The sequence below is a fragment of the Monodelphis domestica genome, chromosome 1 (genome assembly GCF_027887165.1).
Source record: "Monodelphis domestica isolate mMonDom1 chromosome 1, mMonDom1.pri, whole genome shotgun sequence".
NCBI classification, from domain to species: domain Eukaryota; kingdom Metazoa; phylum Chordata; class Mammalia; order Didelphimorphia; family Didelphidae; genus Monodelphis; species Monodelphis domestica.
The window spans coordinates 639,505,220-639,520,175 of NC_077227.1; positions in this window are offsets into that span (position 1 = coordinate 639,505,220).

The following is a 14,956-nucleotide window of genomic DNA, read 5'->3' on the forward strand; positions in this document are numbered from 1 at the left end:
AACCAGTTCTGAAGACCATCCATCCTCTATGTCAATTTACAAATGCAAAAATAGAAAAGCTGTTTTTTCATATATGGGCTTAATCACTAATATTTGTTAAATAGTTATAGGGGGAAAGCAACAGAATGTTAAAACTCAGTACATTCAAAATAAATTCAATCAACCTTCAGTGTAACAGAATAATATTCAGTCCAGTAATATATGAATTTAACATCACAAAGTTAAACCTTAAACAAAAATGCAATAGAACACAGAGATTTTTATAAACCATTGAAGTTTGAAATGCCTCAAAATTTATCCTTTAGTCTCTTTGAAGTTCCTTGGGTTCTTATCCATTAATATGTCTATTGTCCGAAGGCAGAGTGGTAAGGGCTAAGCAATGGGGTTTAACGGATCTGCTCAGGGCCCCATAGCTGGGAAGTATCTGAGGCCAGATTTTAACCCAGGACAGCATGTTTTTAGGCCTGGATATCAGTTTGCTGAGCCACCCATTTGCCTCCCCAAAGTTGAATCTTTGGGCTGAATCTTTCTTCTGGCATGCAGATGAAATCAATGAAATTACCAGAACAGTCAAAAGGTATCCCTTTAAATAGCCCATTGCTTAAAAATCTGTTTCTTCTCCTCTCCCTTTTCTCTCTCCCCTGCTATGATACCTCCTCCTGCCCCAATCCACGTATAACCCCATCCACTCGGAGGCTTAGCCTAAGGGAAAATTATAAAAGAGTCCAAAAAGAGAGCTCAAAAGCCTTTGCAATCAGCTTAAGTACCTTCTCGATCTCACCCACCTCAGAATTCTGTGAGATTACAAAGCATTTTGGGGAAATGGAGCAAGGACTTGTGGGGATTGAAGTCCAGAGTTCAAATCTCAATTTTACAAACCTCAAACCCTAAACAAGTTCAAGTCCTCTTGTCGGCACAAAATTTCATCAATCCCATTGGGATTGGTTGGTCTCTTTGACCTTATGCTCAATTGGCACTATGCAATTTAGCTTTGTGGTTCCTTGGCACTATGCAATGACTTTTTGTATTCCCTTCTTCTAGAATCAGACAAAATCATTTAACAAAGTCCCATAATTTTTTTAAACAATCAATGGCATCATTTTTATAGTCTAAAGCTTTTTGGGTATGCATTATCATTAGGGCAAATGGATATTAAACTTATATTACTGCAAAAGCAAAAAATTTAAAGAAAAATCTTCTAAATATTGTTGACATGTGCTTCAAATACAAAAAGGAGAGAACAAAATAAAACATTGCACATGCAAGCAAAAATAATAATTTAAAAGTTTTTTAAAAAAATATATAGATTATAATCATTGACACACTGTGTCAGCTGGGGAAAGGTAGAATACATGGGTTTCTCACCCAAAAATGAGATCCATTTCCTCCTCATGAGAACCATGATCTACTCTGTGTGAGTGCAAATGATTTTCACAAAGTAACAGTTTTTTATAAAGAACAATAGTACAACAGGTAAAGCACATTGAAGAAGTATCAAAATCCCCAAGGTTATAATAGACCATTTAATGACAATAGCAGACAAATCCACTATCATATTTGTGAATGTTAAAACTACTCCACCATACTCAGACCATACTTTAGAAGATTTGATTTAGTTATTTCCTGATTTGTAACAATGGAGATACTTGGTCTAACAGAATCAGGTCTTTGGAACTCTATATTGCTCTACCCTTTTAACAAGGCCAAGAATGTCTACACCCATACTCAAGAATTAAGTATCTAAGAAGATGGCCTTCCCAAAAATTGGAAAATGAGGGGATGCCCATCAATTGGGGAATGGCTAAACAAATTGTGGTATATGTTGGTGATGGAATACTATTGTGCAAAAAGGAATAATAAGGTGGAGGTATTCCATGGAGACTGGAACGACCTCCAGGAAGTGATGCAGAGCGAGAGGAGCAGAACCAGGAGAACATTGTACACAGAGACTAATACACTGTGGTATAATCAAACATAATGGACTTCTCCATTAGTGGCGGTGTAATGTCCCTGAACAATCTGCAGGGATCTAGGAGAAAAAACACTCTTCATAAGCAGAGGACAAACTGTGGGAGTAGAAACACCTAAGAAAAGCAACTGCCTGACTACAGCGGTTGAGGGGACATGACAGAGGAGAGACTCTAAATGAACACTCTAATGCAAATATTAACAACATGGCAATGGGTTCGAATCAAGAACACATGTGATATCCAGTGGAATCACGCGTCGGCTATGGGGGGTAGGGGGGAGGAAAAGAAAATGATCTTTGTCTTTAATGAATAATTCATAGAAATGATCAAATAAAATATAAAATTTACAAAAAAGAAATAAGGAATAAAACATATTAAAAAAAAGAAGAAGAAGATGGCCTTCAACAGACATGTGCAAAAAGAGCTGACAGACCCCTGGGCTGTCCTAAGTCAAGCTAAGCTATCATTGGTACACATGAGATGCAGGAAAGTAACATAAAGCCATCTATATAAGGCATGTCACTTTCTCTCTTTGCCCTCTTTCCCCGGAGAGGCGACTCTGGCTGGCAGCTTGCTAAGCGTTCCAACATCTTGGTGTGGTGGCAGCTCTTTGTCTGGGTTTTGGTGGTGAGTTTGCCCTTGAGCTGATTCAGGTTCAGGCATCTTGGCTGAGCCCTCTTGGAGTTCAGGCTGATTCCTTCCTCCTTTACTCTCCAAAACCTTACCTTCCTAGAGCCTCTGGTCTTCCTCCTGGCACAAGCCAGGCAGGAAAAATCCTATACCCTTTCCTTCTTCCTTCTTCTTAATTTCTTTCCAATAAATTAATTAAATCACCATAAATTTCCAGCTGCTGGATATTTTTTTTAATATTTGGGAATTCATGGCAACTACATAATTAATATATTTTAGGTCACAATGCTAAAATTATCCTTTACATATTTTACATGAAGCTACTGTATGATATTATAAGATAATGGATACTTGTCACAATTTTTTCAGGTGTAGCAATGTTTCAACCTTGGCTGAGATATTTTACAAATCTATAACTGCCATCATTACAAAATGTGGCAGAGGAGTCTAGAAAAATCCAAACCTCTGTACTGTTGATGTTGGGTCTAAAAAAATGTCACCAATAATCTAGATCCTTCTGGTGGAAGAGTGGAATAAGCTGAAGAGTTACAAATGAGAGGTGCTCCCTCTTGGGAGCCATCCAGGGGTATCATGCCCTGGGATCAACTTCCCAGCTCCTTTGGTAAAGATTGTTATATCACATCCATTCACATTTTTACAAATGTGGAGGTGGGGATTATAATAGCACTCTACTTCAACTACTAAAATGGACTCTTTACCTCTTGTTACAACTAACTCAGAGGCAGACAAAATGATCAGTCAGAGTTGTTGGGGAAAAACATTTTTAAATCATGTCTAAATACCCCTTAAAATCAATTTGAGATATTTAGCTCATTAAATTTTCTAAAGGTTATTAACCAGGTTGACAGAGTCCATCCATCATTTGTGTGATAATTAACAAAGCCAAAATAGAAGAAAAGGCTGGTTGTTTGTTTGTTTTTTTTTCCTTAATGGGCTTATTCAATAATATTTGTCCAGTATAGTTATAGGGGAAAGGTAAAAGAATATAAATAATAGTTAAAACACAATAGATTAAACTGATTCAGTGTAACAGAATAATATTAAATACATTGATATATGAACTTAAAACCACAAAATTAAATCTTAAAGTAGACAATCAGCAAAATACAATAATATACAGAGACTTTCATAAAAAAATGGAGTCTGAAAAGGTTTAAAATTTCACCTCCAGACTCTTTAAAGTTCCTTTATCTATCTGTTCAGATTCATTTTGTCAGAGCTCTTGGATCTCCCAAGTGAGGGAGAACTCCTTGCTAAACATAGTGTGAAGGAATCCCAAATTGGATGAATCTTAGAGACTGGGAAGGCCCAAATACCAAAGGGTTGTATGGAGATAAATTTCTCCCCTGAATCTCAGGCAAGATAAGTGAAAGGATCAGTGCACTCATGAAAAAAACATCCTTAAGCTGGAAACTGTTTGAAATTGGTAATGCACTGCTCTTTCAAAGAGTGCACCATACTTGTAATTTATTTCCTGTTTGGAAGAGTAACTTCCTTCTTCCCTCCCCCCTCCCCCGATGTAAAATGCTAGGGATCAGTTTGATTCCCCTGCCACATGGACAGGGACACTCTGGTTTTTACCAGCTGCCCTGAGAGTGGCTCCAAGGACTCCTAGCTTCTTGGTGGCAACAATCAGCAGCTCAGAAGAATCAACAGCAGTTGGAGCTGGGGCTGGGGCTGGGGCTGGGGCTGGGGCTGGGGCCCAGGCAGGAGTAGGAGCAAGAAGTATCAGCAATGCCAGAGGCAGCAACTGAGGAACATGGGCTCAAGCAGATGGGCGAGAGAAGTGGCTTATCTCTTCTTCACCAAGAGTCTCCTAGATAAAAATAGCCAGTAGGGAGGGCGACCTGACAAAAGGTGGTGATAGCAGAAGTAAAGCAACAGCTCCAAAGAGAATTTGGAGTTCTCTCAGAGTTTGTAAGGTGTGTATTGGGGAAGTGGGGGAGGGGGGGAAGCCATGCCAGGAAAAAAAATTATCTAGGCTATCTTAAAAAATTGAAAGATTCTTCTCTGACTAGTAGTTGCCATCAATGTAAACATTAAATTTTAATCTCAATAATAACAATTATATATTTTAAGGGCCTTATTAATGATCATTAGAAATAAAGGAATAAAAGGGATATAAAATAAAGACCATGTGCCCATGGCTGATCAGCCATTCAAAATCCCCACTCACCACTGCCATGCTCACCAACAGGGTCAAAAAGAGAGTAGGGACCCATCCCTGCCTAATAACCCCTGACTTGTGAAGATTGGATTTAGCTCTCCCCTGATTGTAACAATGAAGATAATTAGCTCTTCCTTGATTGAGAAGATTGAATTGTAATCTCCTGATTGTAACAATGAAGGTACTTAGCTTTGCCTTTATTGGGAAGATTGAATTGTTATCCCCAGTCTATTTTTAGATTTTAATCCCCAAAAGTGTTAACTCATTTAAAGAAGATTTGCCCATTTTAACTAAAACTACTAAAGGTGCAAAATAGCCAAAAAAGGTATAATCTAACTAAAAAAGGTGTGAACTAAAGAGTGGGCAGTATTGGAGAGGGCATCTGCTATAATTGGTAGATGTAAAATTTAGGGGAGGTGACATAAGAGAAAAATATCCTTAAATAGAGGAAACAGAGGCACACAAGAGATATAGATTGATAGATCTCTGACTCAGAGTTGGACTGGAGGATCAATCAGTCTCTGGAGCTTGGAGTGAAGAAGAGTCACTCGGAGGAGAGATTGGAAGACAGACACTTAAGGAGAGACTGGAAGACAGACACTCTGACTTGGCTGTGGAACTCGACCCTGGAGGAGCTCATGCAGGAGATCTCAGACTGCTTTTTTTTTAGATGGTCACTGTTGGTGAGTGAAAGGCTGACTTAGTTTCACTGACTTTCTGGAGGTGTGAACCTCTGAGAAAGGTCCATCATCTCAAGACTTTTTCCTTGATTTAGGGCCTTAAAATTTCTACCTGGCTCTGAGGAAGCAAAGCTCTCTCTCTCTCTCTCTCTCTCTCTCTCTCTCTCTCTCTCTCTCTCTCTCTCTCTCTCCCTTTATCTCATTCCTTAATATCTTTTCTCTATTGTAAATAAAATACCATAAATTCCATTTACTTTAGTAATTCATTTTTGGGATTTAGAAATTAAATCCCTGGTGACCACCAATATAATTCAATCCAAACACATAAAAATTTAACAGTCTACAGGAAGTATGTAACAACAGGAAGTCAGTGGGCTTCTGGGAAATGTAGTTCTTTTTTTAGGGTAATAGATTTTCAATTATCAAAAATCAAATGCCACCTAGGCCAATCACAACTCCTTTAGTAATTCATTGTCTTAGTTAAGTAACTTGCCCATGACCATACAGTAAACATCAGAGGTGACATTTGAACCCAAATTGGTATTCTTTTCACTAAGCTACATTTATCACCTTTCATTATCTTATAATGGAGGTAAGAGTGTGCCTTTTCTGGATTAGTCTTTGGCAAAGATGACGGACTGGGGGGGAAAAGACCAAGACTGTGAGTATAAAAGTAAAGTCCTTTCAGGTATAATAAAGTAGTCCCCTTCTAGGAAGTATCTCTGGGGTTTTGAGCTATTCAATTGAATATATTAAGACCAGAAGAAACAATGAACCAGACCCAGGGCACAGATTATCTCCCTAGAGACAAAAGAGAAGACACTGATTATAATCCAGAAAAGATCACTGAGAAGTCATCAGACGGGGTAGAAGAAGAACCAGAAAAGAGCAGCATCAAGAAAACTGAGAAAGGAAAGAGTATCCAAGAGGAGGGAGTGATCATCTGTGTCAAAATCTGCAGAGAAGTCAAGAAGAATGAGCATTGAGAATAGGCTATTATTGTTGGCAACTCAGATATCCTTGATAATTTTAAGGAGCAGCTTTAGTTGAGTAATGAGTTAGAAGCCAGATTGCACAAAAAGGATGAGTGGGAAGAAATAAAAAAGAGGCATGGAATACAAAAGGCTCTTTCAGGAGTTTGATACTTGCCAACAAATGGTAGTCAGCATAGTTCAGTTTCTGGGTTGCTTTTTCAAGGAGGGAGAGAGACCAAGTTTAGTTGTCCATATCTCCCACCACCTCACCAATAATGTAATGGGGGATATATAACAAATGGATTGCCTAAGCGTTGTACTCACTAAGTGCTAGTACAAACAGGAGTACCCTAGGGTACCAGGTAGATCATTGATGGAGAAATTATAGAAGAATATGAACGTCAGCAATTAGGTGGCTCAGTAGATAGAGCGCTGAGCCTGGAGTCAGGAAGACTCATCTTCCTGAGTTCAAATTTGGCCTCAGATATTTACTAGCTGTGTGATCCTGGGCAAATCACTTGATCCTGTTTGCCTCCATTTCCTCATCTATAAAATGCGGTGGAGAAGGGAATAGCAAACCACTCCAGTATCTTTGCAAAGAAAAGTCCAAATGGAATCATGAAGAGTTGGACATGATTGAAAAATGACTTAACAATAACTGAGGATGAGAAACTATGAATGGATGATTTAGGATCTGCCTCAGTGTGCAGAAACATATACAGTAATGAGATTATAGATCCATTAAAGCTATGAAATAAGCATTCCTCTCTCCATATAATAAGCCCTTAGTAAATACCTATTAGTTGATTGGTTAATTTTCCTTTTTACAGGTTTGAAGGACTGGATAAGCAATGAATCAGCATAAAGCAGATAAATGACGCCCCCAAAAAAGGATGATAAATATTTGCAGAATAAATAAATGAATGAGTAAACTTCAAATTAAAGAATCAATCCCAGAATTCTCAAAAGCAGAGGGCTAATGCCACCATTCTTGAACTTAGGGCACACATAATATGCTGACAAATAATTGTAAATGATGTTACTGCTGAGAGATGAGCCGGATCCAAAGAGTCAAGCATAGAAACAGGAAAGGTAATATTGGTAAATATTTATGGAGTTTATGAGTAGGAACAAAGTAGAAACACAAACAGAAGTTAAGGAATTAGAGAAGGAAAGCAGTAAGGAGGAAAAATGGAGATAAAGGGGAGGTTTGTGAGTGAATAATAATAATAGCAACTAGCATTTACATCATGCTTTAAGATTTACAAAGAGCTTTACAAACATTTCCTTATTTGATACTCTTACTAGCCCTAGGAAGTTGATGCTATTATGATCCCCATTTTACAGATAAGGAAACTGAGGCAGACTTTCCCAGGGTCACATAGCTAGTAAGTGTCTGAGACAGAATTTGAACTTGGGTCTTCCTCACTTCAGATCTAATGCTCTAGCCATTGCTACTTTTAAGAGGAGGCTATAAATTTGAATATGAAAAGGACTTCAGAGGTTATCTGGTCCAACTCCTTTATTATATTCTAAAGAAAGCCCCTAAGAAGCAGTCACCTGCTTTTTTAAACACTGTGTTTGGATTCCAACCATTTCATTCCAGAAGAATGTCCTAGGGTATCTATGCTATAAAGTCACCCTCCTGAAGCTAAACACCAGATTGCAAGCTCTGACTTGTTTGGTGGGGATAGGTTAGTTAGATGTCAGCAATAAAGGGAATCTGACTGCAAGGAGCTTGTAATTCAATGATATCACAACAACCCACTGATAGTCTAACCATCTAAACAACCTGGTGAAATCCTGAGGTAACAGTCAAAGCTCAGAAGAACTTGCTCCCAGCCTTCCCAGATGATCAACAGCCTACCTCTGATAACAAGTCACTATCAGAAAGACTCCAATAGAATCCTCAGTATTGAGAAAAGCCTAGACCAAGGTGGAAGGTGGGACAGCCTCCTCCATGAAGACAAACTGAATTTACCAACATAATTTTTTTTTAATTCTTAACAAATGTTTATTTTCTCTCCCATTCTCTTTCCATTCTCCCACTTGAAAATTTTTAAGTACATGGGAGAAAAAAACTCTCCTAACAAATATGCATGGTCAAGCAAAGCAGATTCTCTCATTGGCCATATCAAAAACTGAATGTCTTATTTCACATCTTGAATCCATCACTTCTCTTTAAGGAGGTGGGTTACACTATTTCATCTGGAATCATCATTTGCCATTGCATGGATCAAGAGTTTTCAAATCTCTGAAAATTATTTTTCTTTTTAATGTTGTATAAATAGTTCTTTTAGTTCTGCTCTCTTTACTCTTCATTAATTCATACAGGCTACTTCCCCTGGCCATAATTTGTTCCAGTGACCATGAAGGCAATTGTAGCAGGCACTGTGGATCACTTAAAGTTTGGTCAGACATTGAAGATTCCAAGGTCATTCACTGCATCCCAGACCATCACCAATCATCCTGACTTTTGTCTTGCCCCTGACTTTACACAATTCTGCCTGACAAATCCAATTCACAAGCAACTCAAAACATTATTCCATTATGTCATTCATCCTCTTTGAAAATGAAGGACAAACAACAAAACAGTTCATACAATTTTTCCCAGCTTCCCCTAAAATCCTCCATTTTATCATTTCTTATAGGATAATATTATATTACATTCATATACCATAATTAGTTTAGCCATTCCCCCAAAATAGGTACCCACTTTAATTCCAGTATTCTTGCCACTACAAGAAGGGCTACTATAAGTATTTTTGTAAAAATTAGTCCTTTTCCTTTTTTCTTTGATCTCTTTTAGTTTCCTTCTCTAGAAAATGAGGATAATAATATTTACCTTCTAGACTTGTGATGAGGATCAAGTGAGATAATAATTGCAGAGCATTTAACATGTTCTGCACTATATAAATGTTAATTGTAATTATTAACTTTCAAAACCTATAAAATGGACCATAAAAACCTTGGAAAGTAAACTCACAAAAATCTTTATTATGATAATGAAAAATAGGGTCCATCACCCTAATATAGCTAGAGAAAGAGAAATACTTCTTCCCCCCCTCCCAAAAAAAAAGGAGAAAAATGATTGACAGACAGAAGGACACGATAATCAGGTAAAAAAACATACAGAAATTCTTTTGGAACAAGCAGGCATCACTTCAATTGGAGTGATAATTAAGGGTGATAACAGGTACACACCATAGGTTTGTTGAATGCAACTAAATGTGGTAAGCCTCTGGATGAAGCCTATGAAATAATTAAGATCCAAGAATGAGATCAAAATGTTCTCACATCTATCAGATTAGTGAAAATAACAGAAGGGCAAAATGACAAATGTTGGAGGAGATGTAGAAAAACAGGGACACTGGTACACTGTTGGTAGAACTGTGAGCTGATCCAGTCATTTTAGAGAGGAATCTGGAATTATTTTGAAATAGTTATAAATCTGTGTATACCTTTTGATTCAACAATGCCACTATTTGGTTTATTTCCTAAGGTGATCAGGGAAAAAGGAAAAGAACCTATGTGTTCTCGAATATTTTATCGAATCTCTCTTTGTGGTGGCAAAGAACTAGAAATTGAAGGCATGCTCATCAATTAAGGAATAGCTAAACAAGTTGTGGCATATGATTGTGATGGAATACTACTGTGCCATAAGAAATGATGAGCGGGTTAAATTGGAGAAAACATGGAAAGACCTACATGAAATTATGAAGATTGAAACAGGAAGGACCAAGAGAACATAATATACAGCAACAGAAATATTGTTTGAAAAATGATTTGTATATGTCCATCTCCAGAAAAAGAACTGAAAAATAGAAATAAGATGTAGTTTCATATATGCTTATATCTTTTTGTCAAATGATGCCTTCTCTAATGAGGAGAGGGAAGGGAGGGAGTTATCAGGGAATTTTAGAGTAACAAACCAAAAAATAAATATATAATTTTTTTAAGTCCCCTAAGGGTGGCAGCCATATGAACTCAGCTAACAAAGAAATGTCAAAAAAATTGTTCTCTTGAGAATTTGTTTGTGGAAATAGAAGGATTTATAATGTAAAATTTGTAACCAAGTCATTGCCAACAGAAAGTAATTTTAATGATCCTTGTAGCTTTTGCAAAGAAGTGATAGAAACTATGAAACTCATCACTGCAAGACATATAATTTTATCACCTGCAGAAGATATGACCATGGGGTAGAATTATATATCAGGAATCTCCTCTTTCATGACTGACATAACAAATTTCCATGCTATAAATATAGAACTAAAAATATTGTAGAGAATTCAATGAATAAACTATACCTGAACTGGACCATTATTAGACTAGATTATTGCCTGTAATTATCTGAACATAATATTGATCCATGAAAACTTAAGAAAAAAAAATTTTAATAAATGCCTCTAGACTAAGCCCTCGTACTCCCCCTAGTTACATGGGATGGAAAACTTTCGAAATAGAGACCTCACAGAGGAGTTCAGAACCATATGGAAACAGACAAATTAAATATTCTCCCTGTTTGCCCAGTCTGATGCTAAAGTTATACTGAGACTTTCAATGAATCTCCAAAAGATGAACTTATGCATGAACACTTTAAACTACAAAAATAATTTTCCCTATCAACCTATACAGTAACCTGTAGAATAATAGCAGATCATGACTTGTCCAAGGACTGTATCTATTTGAATCCAAAGAGAAAAGAGAATTAAATAAAAAGAATCACTTTTAAATGGCATAAAATACATAAAACTTTAATTTAAATTGTAAAAATTTAGCACCTACTAAATACCTAGCAACATATGACCTGGTGGTTAAATTCTCTATCGGAATAATGGCTAACATTTATATAGTTTGCTGAGGTTTTCAAAGGACTTCATGAATATTATCTTATTTTGTCTTCATAAAAACTATGAAAAGTAGCTGCTATTTTTGTCCTCATTTTATAAACTTAAAAAAACAACATTGAGACTAAGGTTAAGTTACTTGACCAGAGTCATACAATAAATGTCTGATCTGAGCCCAGGTCTTCTTGACTCCAGGTTCACAGCTCTATCCATTCCATCGCCTAGCTGTTTTTCTTAGACTGACAGACAGTAAATCTTGTTACAAATGAGGAAGGACCTAAAAAAAAAACCATAAAGAATGTAACCAATAAATTGTACTGGAACCAAATCATTATCACCACTAAATAATTGCTCACAATCACCCAAATATTGCTTTTTAGAAGCTTAGGGATGATATTTTACTAGATGTTGCCAGACCAAACATTCATTGTCTTCAAGCTGTATGGAACAAAAATATAAGAGATCTCACAGAAAAGATCAAAATTCTGTGGAACCAAGATAAGATGTATACCATCTCTGCTGTCCTGCCTGCCAACAGACTTGTTCTAAGGAATGCTTTCAGTGGATCTACAGAGGATCAGTTTACTTCCAAACACTTTAATTCCCTTTTGAAAAGTCATCTATTTTGTCTTCTCATGCAAAAAGATACATAGAGCATTAAACATCTAACTCAGGTTTTTAGGCATGCCTGGGGCACCACGCATGGGGCACCCTCCTAACTGCTGGAGAGAATGCTCACACTGTTACTGTGTGAGAAAAGTAGTTCAGGAAAGAAGAGAGAAAGAGCAGAGAGACATTTTCTTCAAGAAAAGGCATGCAGTGCCAAATTCTCTTCGAGATCAAATCCAGACATATGGATAGACTTTGGAAGCTGCTGACATATAGGGGGAATTGGCTTCTCAATATATCCCAGATTTCCAGCTTACCTACATAGGAACTTTGAGGAATTTCTCCTTGGGTGAAGTTGGGACCTTTCTCTTTGTTGATCTCAGTTTGGCTAAAAGCTGATGATGGTGTTGGGCAGTGGCTGGGTGGAAGGCAGAGATAGGATGATGAGTTGAGAGCAGGCTCTTACTGGCAGAGCAGCTTGGTTTGGTTGCTAGATTCTCCCCTGCCACAGAGCAGCTACAATTCCTAATCTAACATCAGACTGAAAAGAATCCAGGCTGCTCCCCTCCTTCAAGAAAGTCCCCTTTGCCCTTTGGTAACCTTAGTTAAAATACTCTGAGCACCTCTCACCAAAGTCCAGGTGGGATCTGGGAAGAGTGAGTGGTTTTCCAATCTATAAACTTCTGTGCTATGATCCAGTTAGGTGCCTGGAATGGGGAGAGGGGAAGGAAAAATCAGGGGCTTGCCCCCCACCTTCCAGCTAGAAGTTTTTGAACCCTCTGTCTTTTATTACCTTACCTTTTATTGAGCTTTCTTTCCTTGTATGAGCCCTGGCCCTCCACATTCTTCTTCCCCCCCCCCCACCTCATCTCCAGCCCCACTCTAGGGTATGAGAAACCTGGACAGGGTTGGGGAGGTGGGAACAAAGGACTCCAGAATGATGCAATATTTAAACTGCAGCTCAAACCATTGCTTTTACTTGAACATCCCCAAGAGTTGGAGATAGGGAGAATCCCACATAACTTCCCACAACATGTGCCTTTCTGTCCTTCCTCCGAACAATTGTGAAACTCCAGATCTGTCCAGCCAGAGTCAGGTTATCCTCTAAGCTCCTCTACTAGACCTCACCCACTCAAAAAGGCAAAGATGCCAATCCCCAGAATGGAGCCTAGATGTTTGCAATGATGGTAATGATGAAGGGGAGAACTAAGTAGGTGGAGAATGGTTTCCAGATTGTCCCCTATCCTACTCCCATACCTTGGACAGAGCCCATGTCCTACCTAACATCAAGTTACCAAGAATTTAAAATAGGACTCTATTGACCTATATAGCTCTTCCCTCTCACAGTCAAACTCCCCCAAAAAGCCTTTTATATTCTTTTCCTCCTCTTTATTTCTTCCCACATTCTTTGCAATCTGGTTTACCACCTCATTTCTCAACTGAAGCTGCTCTTTAAAGTTATAAAGTATTTCTTAGCTATTAACTAAATTAGCCTTTTCTCATTTTTTATCCTTCCTGACCTCTCTACAGCTTTTAACACTGATGACCACTCTCTCCTCCTGGATACTCCTTCCTCCCTCAGGTCTCTGGACACTGCTTTTTTTTCCTGGTTCTCCTCCTAGCTATAATCTCTCCTCAGTCAATTTTTCTGGATTATAATCCATGGCTTCTGTCTTTAAACCTACTTTTGGTGATTTCATCATCTTTCATGGGTTCAATGAACTACTCTTTGCAAAAGACTCTCAGATCTATATATTCAGCCACAGCTCCCTCCTGAGCTCCAGTACTACTACACCATCAATTTGCCCACTGGATTGCTCAAACGGAGTTCCCTATAGGTTACTCAAACTCCACAGGTCCAAAACAGAACTCATTGATCTTACCCCCAACCCAGGCTTCCTCCATACTTCTAATCACCCAAGTGAAGAGTGCCCTCTTCCTCCTCAAATAATACTGTATTTATCTATTTAAGTATTGTATCCTCTAGAAAAATATAGGCTCTTTAAAGTCTGGGACTATTTCATCTTTGTCTTTGTCTTCTGAGCACCTGGCACAGTGCTTCACATACTTAATATATACTTATTTTAACATTTTTAAACATTGGATTGAAATGGAGGCTCCCAAAAAGTCTTTACAGATGAGCTCCTCCTAAGCTCCCAAGGTCTAGCATGCTCTGGGGTTTCTGTTTCTCCAGGGTCTCTGTTCCCCCATTCTTCAGCTGCCTCCTGCATCAGGTTCAAAGATTCCTAGTAAAGGCTTAGTAGTTGTCAACCTGGAAAAACACAGAACTACTAAAGTAGTCAGAAAAGCCAAGTCTTTAATCAGGAAAGAAACAGGTCCATGATAATCAGCCATTACACAGAGCCAGGCGGCAAAATGCTACAGAGAGTCAAAAGCCTGGGACTCTGGGGACAGTATCTCTGGGAGGATTGACGTGCTAGAAGATTCTCTGAAGAATAATAAAACATAGGGACCTTATATACCTTTTGGGGAACTCAGGGCATCAAACATACTCTGGCAGGTTGTAAGCAGGCTTGGGAAAGAGGCTGTAGCCAGAGGTTGGGGTATCAGGCAGTGGTCTCCTATAAGGGATACTAAAAGGATGGTTCCTGTGTGGTCTTGGGAACAGATCTCTGATACAATGGGGAAACTTCTAAGACTAAAAGGGTACTTAATATTTTCTTAGGTATACCAGCCCCATCTAAGCTGGGATCATAAAGTACTTTAAAGACTATTTGTTTAATCTGAAATGGATGAGTCTGGGACTTCCCTTGGGGTGAGTTCTCAGGGGACAGGGGCAGACTTGGGATCCCCAAAAAAACCTAGTTGACATTGTCAGCGTATTAACATCTCTTTACAAATTGGATTTAGGAAGGTCTTGGCCCACCTTTTTTTTTTTTTCAATAAATCCTCTATAAAAGCAATTCTGGAACTTTTTTGGTCTCAGGATCCCTTTACATTCCTGAAAGTTTTGGGGACTTCCCTAAAAAGCTTTTATTTATGTGGGTTATACCAATCAATATTAACCATGTTAATAATTAAAACATTTCAATATCAT